This window comes from Phyllostomus discolor, chromosome X, assembly GCF_004126475.2.
Source record: "Phyllostomus discolor isolate MPI-MPIP mPhyDis1 chromosome X, mPhyDis1.pri.v3, whole genome shotgun sequence".
Taxonomy (NCBI): Eukaryota; Metazoa; Chordata; class Mammalia; order Chiroptera; family Phyllostomidae; genus Phyllostomus; species Phyllostomus discolor.
Genome location: NC_050198.1, coordinates 40,570,727 through 40,582,343, shown reverse-complemented (window position 1 = coordinate 40,582,343; position 11,617 = coordinate 40,570,727). Strand labels below are relative to the sequence as shown.

The 11,617-nt window shown below is 39.8% G+C and overlaps 1 pseudogene; it reads right to left on the bottom strand.

Annotated features, from left to right (window-relative positions):
* Window positions 1-3,453: 3,453 nt before the first annotated feature.
* LOC114505734 lies at window positions 3,454-5,375 on the bottom strand (annotated as a pseudogene).
* Window positions 5,376-11,617: the final 6,242 nt, after the last annotated feature.

The window sequence follows — 11,617 nt, the reverse complement described above, 5'->3', positions numbered from 1 at the left end:
AGCACCAAGGCTTTGAGGTTGAAAACAGCTTACTCAAGCAACAGGAAGAAGGTCAGTGTATCTGGAATGGAGTAAGCCAGGAGGAGAGTGGTAAAAATGCAAATGGAGGAGAAGGCAGGGGACAGATCTTGTAGGACCTTGTAGACTGCAATAAAGAGAATGGGTTTTGTTTCAAGTGTGATGAGAACACACGGAATATTTTCACAGGAGAGTGGTATGACCTGATTATGTTTTTAAATGTTCACTCTGCTGTGTGGAGGATAGATTGAAAGAAGGAAACAGAGGAAACAGAAGACAGTGAAATATGATACTGTTGCAGGAGAGAAAACGTGCTGGCATGGAGATGAAGAGAAAAGGTGATAAAAGGTAGATATATGGTATGGGACAGAAAGAGAAATAAAAATGGTGCTTACACATTTGACTTCAACAATGAGTTCACTGGGATGAAGAAGAGTTGAGGAACAATGTTTGGGAACAAGAGAACTGAGTATTCTACTTTGAACAATATAGCAAATGCTTTTGACTGCAAGTGACATAAAACGCAAATCAAAATTGTTTGAACACTAAAGGAACTGTAAGATCTCATAAAACTCAAAAAAGTCCACAGCAGCAAAGTTTCAAGCATGGTTTGATCAGAGCTCAGGCTCAGTTCTTAATCTCTCAGCACTGTCTTTCTCTAGTCATCAGTCTGACTTGCTTCATGGTAGAAAAATGGCTGCAGTACTTGCAGGCCTCATATTCACACATCCTATCTGCAGAGCAAGGAAGAACATATATAAAATGATCAGGCAGGAAAAAGTTCTGAATTCCACTCCAATTGGATTATCCTGTGTCACACACTTTGCCCTGAAAGCAATCCTTATGACCTAGAGCAGGAGTGTCAAACTCATTTTTACCGGGGGCCACATCAGCCTTGCAGTTGCCTTCAAAGGGCTGAATGTAATTTCAACTCCTTAACAGTTAAGGAGTAGTTACATTTATACAGCCCTAAACTTATTTTGGCCCTTTGAAGGCAACTGCAAGGCTGATGTGGCCCCCTGTGAAAATTAGTTTGACACTCCTGACCTAGAGAATTAAATATGTTCACTGGTTTAAGTTAGGTGATGTACTCCTCATCTAAATCTGGGGTGGGGAGTAAAATCAGGTTTCCCAGAAAAATATGGATTTCCTCAGAAAATCATGGGAGTGAGGAAGCCTTTGGGAAGTAAGAGGAAGGGACAGGATGCTAGAGATACAATTCAACTGGTATCAAGTACAGGCATGTTTAATTTAAAATTCTAGTAAAATATCTAAGAGGAAATATTTGGGAGGCAGTTGTATGTATGAGTCTTGATAGGTTTATACAAGAAATAGACACTCCATAATAGGTTTACAGATAGCATTTAAGTCCATTGGGATGGATGGACATTGAACTCCAATATTTTGTTGATGTCCATTGGGTGGACATCAGAATCCAATAAGGCCATTAGAATGGGTTGGGCATTAGAATGGAAAGACAGTTAGGTAGTAGTATTGCATGATCAGAGAGAAAAGTAAAGAGGTTCAAAAACTAAAGCCTGGGATACCCGAATCTTTAGATATCAAGAGAAGAACCAACAGATCATGGCATCATGGAAGTTAAGAGATCAAAGTATTTCAGGAGGGATGTTGAATGCTGCCTAGAGGTCAAGAAAGATGAGGGCAGAAATGTGACTTGATTAGGCAACAGATTGGTCATTTGTGATCTTCCCTAGAGCCATTTTAGAGGAGATGTGGGGATACAAATTCAATTACAAAGTGTTGAAGAGAGAATATAAGGTGAAAAAATAGACACAAAAGGAAATAATGTTTTCAAGTAATTTCTGTGAAGAACATAATTTGGGGTACCTGAGCCCCTAGAAGGTAAGCTCTATGCCCATGTTTTTTCACTGCTGAGTCTCCAGAATTTAGAGAACTCTGCCTGTTATGGCATAAAAGTTCAATTAATATTTTTTGGATCAGTTAATAGCGATACCGGAGATGAGAGTGGGGCATCAATAGACACTTGGGTGCAAAGGTTTCCAGTGAAGACCTAGCTTTTCAGTGCTACTGAGAAGAATTGACAAGGTATCAAGAACACATAAGAAGATTTAGGGGACCTGCTAGTAATCACATAGCTAATGTAAAGGTAAAGGCCACTTCAGCAACTGATTTTTCCATCTCTCCAGAAACATGATGCCAGGTTTCTTAGGGTGCTGGGATGAGGCTAAACCTGGAATGGAACTCTGAAATCTTTTGGTAGGTAGAGGAAGTCTTTCTTATGTGACGTATTTACAGAATACCTTTTCTGGAGATTGGCTGTTGAAATCATTGTCCGAGCTTCCATGACATCTAGTCAAACAATGTAAAATTAGTAATACAGATTAAAAATCTGTGAGTCAGAGTTGTTTTTGCCTACTTTTAAGTTACTTACAGACTCCAAAGTGCCACTTGGTGTTATATGAATATCGTAAAATCAGTAATGTACAACATTTTTAAACATTTTTGAATATCTAACTTTATTCCTAAAGTTCAAATTAGCTAATGGTAGCACTGAAAACACATGTACACACTAACAAGAATTTAGCCTCTAGAAAGAAGCTAGATGCAGCCCTTGCTCTAAAAACTGTAACTGAACAAAAACGGACATGTATAATCTAAGGCCCTGGCAGTTGACAACAGAGTGTCAGTTGTTTCTTATTAAGTTTAAATGCAAAAATGGCAAATATGTTGAAACTTACATTTATTGAATAGTAGCATTTAAAATATATATGACTAATAAAGTGAACATTCAAGGGGGCCACTGCTCAGCATGTACCATGTCAGTCACTTGTAGACAATGATCTCATCCAAACAGAACAGAAGTTTCAAACATCTGAGTAGTTTAAGTTATAAATAGGAGGAAAGAGAGATAAAAGGACAAATGCCCTCCAAAGGGAGAGTAGCTGATGACAAAAGCTTCAACAACTAATGATCACAGATGTATGACGAATCCGGGCTGAACCTGGGAAACTTAGCATGTCCACAGGCTAAAAGGCATATAGCATGGATCAATTTTATCATAACTTAGGAGAAATCCTTGACCCCAGTTAGTAGTGAAAATAACTTTTAAAAATGACTTCAACTTTTATTGCCCTGACTGGGTGGCTCAGTGGATTGAGCACCAGCCTGTGAACCAAAAGGTTGCTGGTTCAATTCCCAGTCAGGGCTCATGCCTGGGTTGCAGCCAAGTTGGGTACCCAGTAGGGGATGCGCAAGAGGCAACCACACATTAATGTTTCTCTCTCTCTCTTTCTCCCTCCCTTCCCTTCTCTAAAAATAAATAAATAAAATATTTTTAAAGTAAAAATAAAAATGACTTAAACTCTTGGACAGTAAGTTTCCCGTATTTTCTGTGCACTAAAATGTCTAGTATCAAGCTTTGGGGCAAGTGCACTGTCAGGGATAGTGTCTGCTTCAGAACTTGAACACTTGCACAGCACACACCACATACTGCTGTCAGATGGGACACTCACTCATGCTCCATACTTAGTACAGGTGACCATGTGCCTGCACTATAGTAAAATGCAGTGGATGATGGCATCCATACAGATATGGCACAGGCTGTAGTCTTCTTCATCCTAAAGCCACAGCCACTCTCCATAAGATTTTTGGTTTTCTTCATGCTCTTTGGATAACCAGTTTACTTTCTCTACCAGCTCCCACTTTTCACCACAGCACAAACAGTTGACAAAATTCCAAGGTAGTATTTCCTTCAGCTGGCACATACTCATCCCTTCCACATCTTCAAGTCTTGACAGGTCAGACAGTGAAGCTCTCTGTCTCCTCTTAGATAGGCCAGGTGTCCATTCTTCCAAGTTTTCTTCATCATCGTCATCATCATCCTCTGTTTTCTGAAACTATTTCACTTTTTACCTGTGCCAGCACAGATTCCAAAGTCCAGTATCTACCCATTATCTCTCCCTGAAATGAAGACACAGTAGTAGAGGGGGCTGTATAGCTTGAAAAAATGGACTTGTAAAAAAGCTAGAATTCTGGGACCTTGAGGAATTCAGACTGCTGGAGTCCAGGTCATCTCATAGTCCACCCCATGGTGGCACAGTACTATATCTACCAAGTCTTCTTTCCCTCGACAGGTATCCAATTGTCATGTTTCTAAAAATGAATAATGCCACAAGTCCTTCACTTTCTTTTTCTTTTTTTTTTAAGAGAGAGTATAAACAGCAAACTAGAAATTCTTTTTTTTAGATTTTATTTATTTATTTTTAGAGAGGGAAGGGAGAGAGAAAGAGAGAGAGAAACATCAATGTGCAGTTGCTGGGGGTTATAGCCTGCAACCCAGGTATGTACCCTGGCTGGAAATTGAACCTGCGACACTCTGGTTCACAGCCCGTGAGCTCAATCCACTGAGCTACACCAGCCAGGGCTAGGTCCTTCACTTGCAGTCTCATTAACTGAAGACACTGAAAGGCCATCTCATAATAAGTGACAGGTGGCTCATCTATGAAGATTTTCTTGCAAGACTGAACAAATGGAATGAAAATCCTTCTTGCAGTCACAACATACATGCTGAGGAAACAGAAAAGAAGCATTGATATGATAGATGTGAACTGTTGTGAAAGTACTAGTTTCCATTTTTTATTTTAATTGTTGTTCAAGTACAGTTTTTTTGCCCTTTAGCCCCATCCCAACCCACCCCCAGCCCTCCCTTCCTCCCTCACATCTCCAGCACCCCCTTGTTATTGTCCATGTGCCCTTTATACCAGTTCCTTAAAACCCTTCCCCTGAAATTCCTTCCCCACTTCCCTCTGGTCACTGTCAGCCTGTTCTCAATTTCAGTGTCTTTGGTTATATTTTGCTTGTTTGTTTGTTTTGTTGATTAGATTCCTGTTAGAGGTGAGCTCCTACCTTTTGCAACAGCACGGATGGAACTGGAAAGCATTATGCTAAGCGAAATAAGCCAGGTGGTGAAAGACAAATATCATATGATAGTTTCCTTTCTTTTTGCCTTCTATTAAAATTAAAGTCTAGTTCTCATGAAGTTCTCTGTGGCATCAGACTATTCTAACAGGCATTTTTATGTTACAAAAGCCATGAAAATCAAAATAGTCACTGCTGAGGCAGTTTGGATTCACAGAAATTCAAATACAGCCCTTCTTTCTAAAGACTGGAATGAAAATCCACAAGCTTTGCAATATATTAGGCCCTTCTGGTGAAGCTCATGTGTATGTGAGAAAATCAGAGTTTTCTATAAATCTGAATGGAATGGTGCCTCCTGAAAATCCTGCCTGTTGGCCCCTGACAGGTCCAGTCCCCATGACTTCATTCAGCAGCCCACAGCAGAAAGCCTGCACAGACATGATACCCACCTTCCTCATGTTTGGGATTTTTTTCTTTTTTTAAACAGGGTGCTTGATCCTTAGTATCACTCCCATCTTCATGGCCATGACTGTTACCTCTTGGTCAGCTTTAGCCCAAACTCAACACAAGAAGAGATCCCTGTATTGCCCTCCTTCCTTCTGGGTGGTGATTATGGCACATCCTCAGTAACATACTTCTTGTGTAGGTTTTTGTAAGAGTCAAAATAAGAGGATAGCCTTGGCTGGTGTGGCTCAGTGGATTGAGTGCTGGCCTGTGAAGGGGTCACTGGTTCAATTCCCAGTCAGGGCACTTGCCTGGGTTGCAGGCCAGGTCCTCAGTAGGGAGCATGCAACAAGCAACCACACACTGATGTTTATCTCCCTCCCTTCTCCCTCCCTTCCCCTCTAAAAATAAATAAATAAAATCTAAAAAAAGTAAATTAAATAAAAAATAAGAGAATAGTCAAACAGAGAACAATGCGAACTTGGACCAAGGTAGTGGTAGTGGGGATGAGGAGCCAGAGACAGATTTAAGAAATATTAGTCTAAGGGAAAAGAGTAGGATGTGTTAACTATTCTAGATACCTCCCAGATTCAGGGCTTTGTTGACTATCAGGATGATGTAATCATTCCTCAAAATAGAAACATAGGAAAGGAGTTAATTTTGCATGGGGTTCGGTAAGTGAAACTACAAGCTCCTTTTGGGCTTGTTGCATTTTGAGATACCTATATGGTATCCAGCTGGAGATGTAATGCGAATTGGGAGCTCAGAGAGCTATGAACTTAAGATATAAGTCTAAGTATGTGTTAGGTTGTGGGTCTTGAACTGAGAGGTGGTAGCTGGAACTATAGTAGTAGAGGGTAATGTCCAGAGGAAAATTCATGGACTTGAGGAAGGAACCCTGGGGTGTCCAACATTTGATGGATGATTAAGTAAGTGACAACTCCAATGAAAATGAGAAGAGAAATAGTGTTTCTAAGGAGTACAATGTTTCAAGGTGGGGGAGTAGTCAATAGTATTCAATGCTACCAAGGCATCAAATTAAGAAAATGATTAAGACTTGAAAAAGGATTTAGCATTCTGGAAGTCATTGGTGACTTTGACAAGAGAAATTTCTGTGGAGTAGCAAGCAGTGGCCAGAGTAGAGTAGATTGTAAGTGTGAAGTGGTTAAGTGGTGGAAACAGTGAGCACACATATCTCTTTCCAGGATTTTTGCAGTGGAGGGAATGGGAGGAGGATAAGATTTTGACTGACATGATTCTTTCTTTAGATTACAGCAACTTAAATTCATTTTCAAGTTTGGAGAAGAAGATACTGAAGATAAAGAGTATGAAGGATCAGCAAGGAGAGGGAAAGAGTGATGAGGTGACAGAAGATGTAGGATTAAAGACTTGGGAGTGTGAAGATGGGAGAAGTGCTTATCTTTGAACAGAAGGAAAGAACGATCTCTGAGGCTGAAGGTGAAGTAGAGAAGACAAACATAAATTGATAAGGAGGAAGAGCCAGAGAGTTGGGAAATGTAATTTCTTTTTACATCAATTTTCTCAAGGAAGTAAGAGTAAGGTTGCTTCTATAGACAGGAATGATGAAACTTGATTAGAAAACTTGAAGATAGCTGAAAAGGTTTAGAGTAGTAACTGGTAAATGTAAACATCAAAAGAGTTTTGCTGGCTAGTTTCATACCAGGCACACAAGGCCTTCCACTCACAACCTAAAAGTATGACCTTATCTGCTGGATGATGAATGGGGGTGAAGTACACCGTTGTTATGAAAAAGGATTGTCTGCCAGTGTTCAAAGAAAGATAGAACCCAATTTAAAATGAGGTGGATTATGGTTGTGTGATTTTTTTTTCCAGGTGGACTCAGAGTTGGGTCTAACAGCACAGTTGGATTGTGTGTAGATCATTAGGCCACCCAGGGTTGGGGTTTGTTGGGTGGGCGTATGGGAAAGATATGAATGGAGAGAAACAAGAGTACTCAAGCAAGAGTTGTTCTACTGATCCTACATGTATGGGGGCCTGGCTTGGGAAGAAAGGAAGGGCAGCTTGAAAGAGGTTGCAGGGCTGAGATTAAAGGGATACACCCATGCTCTGGACACCTGCCTGATATCAAGGGAAAGGTACATTGGGAGTTAAGGGGGAAAGAGATCAAAGTACTGGGGTAAATGCTCAGAGGATATGATCTGAGAGATGTTGGGAACAATTTAGCTGAAGTTTCAGCATCTGAGTTTTGGGACAATGCTCCATGTCTCTTTACCCATTGCCATTGTCTGATAGCAACCTGGAATCCTGCCTTAGGTAAAATCTGGCAGCAGGATTTGTGTGAGTGGTCTTGGAAAGTTCTGACTTTTTTTTTTTTTTTAGTTGGGGAGGGATGGTAAATTTGGGGTCTAGGAAAAAATAAATGAAAACATTTTCAAATGAAAAAAGGCATCACGAATGTCTAATTAAAAGGAGACTTTTTGTCTTTGGACCATTGAGGGGTACATGTGATTTGGAGCCCATTGACATTTTTATTACCTTAGAATAAGATGGGAGTTCGAAGATGGCAGCACAGTAGGTGGGAGCTACACTAACTTCCTCACAGGACCAAACTGCAATTACAACTAAATTATAGAAAAATCATCCTGAATAACAAACTGAACACTAGCTGGAGAGAAGCCTTACAATCAAGGACTTAAAAAAACTATTACCACATTGAGATGGATAGGAAGTTCAGAGGTATGAGAGGGCTGGCTCGGCCCCCACAGGTGGCAGCTGAATATCCAGAGGAATATTTCAGTGTCCAGGAGCAGGGCTCCCACTGAGAAATTCGAGGTCTAAACTCCAAGCCTGGCTTCCTAGCCTAGAGCACCAGAACATTGGGAAAGGAACCCAAATAATATCCAGCTGTGAAATGCAGTGGGGTCACTGTCTTCCAAGGAGATGTGGCTAGAGATTCAGAGAGCCTCCTAAAGGGCCAATGCACAAAATTTCCTTTGTAGCCACCTACTCTGGGCTCCACCAGAGAGAGGGCAGTGCAAACTAAATGCACATGAGGAGAGACTGTCATTGGTGGGCTCTGGGCGAGTTGAAGGGTCAGCTGCCAGGATCCCCGTGCTCAGTCATTCCCCATACTGTAGAAACCATCTTTCTTGGGCAGAGCACTCTCTTCCATGCAGCACAAGGCAAGTTGGAAGAAATATCCCCACCCACAGGAACCTCTCTCCCCTTACCCTGTGGAGCTTAAGTCTAGTTGCTAAAAGGAAGCACTTTTAGTGATTAAGCCTAACAGGAAGACTGCTGGTGGAGGCAGATCTCTGGGAGCTCTGACACTTTAGCTGACCCTCTCCCAGACCCAGTGCTGGTAAAAGTCAGCCTTGGTGCATAGCTTGGTATTTCTGCACACACCCAGAACCAGCAGAGGAAGCCACAAGCTGTGGATCATTGATAGCCCCAAACAGGTTACCCAGGGCCAGTCACAAGCAGTGTCTGACATAGGTCTGCACCAGTCGCTACCCAATACATACAAACACAAAGAGGCAACAAAATAGGAAGACATGAAACAGTTCCTAAACAAAAAAAAAAAAAAAGAAAGAAAGAACAAAGAAAAAAAGAGAATTCTCCAGAAAAAGAGCTAAATGAAATGGAGGCAAGCAATTTATGAGATAGAGAGTTTAAAGTAATGGTTATAAGGATGCTAAAAGCATGGACAAAAGACACAGAAACCATGAAAAATTACCACTCACAAATAAAGAATTCAATGTCTGAAATAAAGAATACATGGGAAGGAATAAAGAATAGGTTACATGAAGCAGAGAACTGAATCACAGATTTGGAAGACAAGGTAGGAAAAACATGCAAGCAGAGAAACCAAAAGAAAAAAGAATTTTAAAAAAATTAGGAGAGTTTAAGAAACCTTTGGACTGTGGCTGGTGTGGCTCAGTAGGTTGAGCACTCACCTGCAAACCAAAGGTTTGCTGGTTTGATTCCCAGTCAGGGTACATGCTTGAGTTGCAGGCCAGGTCCCCAGTAGTGGGTGTGTGAGGGACAACAACACACTGATGTTTCTCTCCCTTTCTTCCTCCCTCCCTTCCCGTCTCCCTAAAAATAAATAATAATTATGTTAAAAAAGAAACTTTTGGGGCAATATGAAGTGTAACAACACCTGCATTACTGGCATACCAGAAGTAGGAGTGAGCAAGAGATTGAGAACATATTTGAAGAAGTAATGACTAAAAACTTTCCTAACCTGGTGAAGGAAAAAGACACATAAGTTCAGAAAGTGCAGAATTCCAAAAAAGAAGGACCCAAAGAAGCCCACACCAAGAGATATCATAATTAAAATTCCAAAGCTTAAAGACAAGGAAACAACTAAAAGTTGCTTTTAGTCTTAAAAGCAATTAAAGAAAAGCAGTTAGTTACCTACAAGGCAGCTCCCATTAGACTGTCATCAGATTTCTCAACAGAAAGATTTCAGGCTAGAATGGATTGGCATGAAATACCCAAGATGATGAAAAGAAAAAAAATATACAACCAAAGTTATTTTTCCCATCAAGGATAATATTTAAAATTGGAAGCAAAATGAAGAGCTTCCCAGACAAGAAACAGCTAAAGGAGTTTGTTACTACCAACCAGTTATTGCAGCAAGGCTTGCTTGATGAAGAAGAAGGAAAGAGAAGAAGAGAAGAAGAGAAGGAAAGAAGAAGAAGAAGAATAAGAAAGAAGAAGAGAAGAAGAAGAAGAAGAAGAAGAAGAAGATAGAATGAGGAGTCTTCTTCCTTCTTTTTTCTTTTTCTTCTTTTCTTTTTGCTTTCTCTTTGTTTTCTTTTCTCTTTTCTGTTTCTTTCTCTTTTCTTTGTTGTATTGGATACCTCTGCTCTCGCCACATTCGACAAACAGAAAAATACTTAAAAATGAAATGGCAATAAATATGTATCTATCAATAATCAATTTAATTGTTAATGGTTTAAATGCTTGAATCACAAGACATAGGGTAGTTGAATGGATTAGGAAACAAGACCCATATATATGCTGTATCCAAGAGACCCACCTCAGAAACTTCAGAATGAAATATACACACAAACTAAAAGACATGGAAAAAGATATTTCAGGCAAATGGAAAGGAAATAAAAGCTGATGTAGCAATAATTATATCCAACAAAATAGACTTAAAAATCAAGGCTAACCCTGGCTGATGTAGCTTAGTGGATTGAGTGTGTGTCTGTAAACCAAAGGGTCACTGGTTCAATTCCCAAGTCAGGACACATGCCTGGGCTGCAGGCCAGGTACCCAGTAGGGGGTGCATGAGAAGCAACCACACATTGATGTTTCTCTCCCTCTCTTTCTCCTGCCATTCTCTCTTTAAAATAAATAAATAAAATCTTTAAAAAACCCATGGCTATATTAAGAGACAAAGAAAAACACTACATAATCATAAATGGAACAGTCTAACAAGACGATATAACCCTAATAAACATTTATGCACCCAACATAGGAGCACCTAAATATGTAAAACAAATATTGATGAACATAAAAGGAGAGATTTACAGAAATATATAAGAGGGAATTTTAACATCCTGATTGACTTTATATGATAGATATTTTAGACAGAAAATCAATAAGGAGACAATGGCCTTAAATGACACACTAGATCAAATTGATTTAACCAATATCTTCAGAGTATTTCACCTCAAAGTATCAGAATATACATTATTTTCAAGTGTATATGGAAAGTTTTCCAGGATAGACTACATGTCTCAACAAATTTAAGGAGATTGAAATAATAACTATATTCTCTGGCCATAATGCTATGAAACTAGAAATCAATCACAAGAACACTGAAAAATACATAGAAAATGAAAAAACATATTAAACAATGAATGGGTGAACAATGAATTCAAAGAAATCAAAAGATACCTTGAGGCTGAGAGGTCACAAAATGGCAGTAAAATAGGATATATTGCATACAGACTACAGGAATAAAAGTGGAAATAAAAGTAAAGGGAGGGCTAGACACCCAAAGTAAACCAAAGACTTACCCAAAAATGAGATAAATTTTAAATTTTTTAAAAATTTTCAAGTACAATTTTCTGCCTTTCTCACCTACCCGAGCCCAACTCCCAAGCCCTCCCCACCTCCCTCACATATACACACCCCCATTATTTTCCATGTGTCATTTATAATTGTTTCTGCAAACCCTTCACCCTTCTCCCCTGAAATTCTTTCCCCTCTCCACTCTGGTCACTGTCAGCCTGTTCTAAATTTCAGTGTCTTTGGT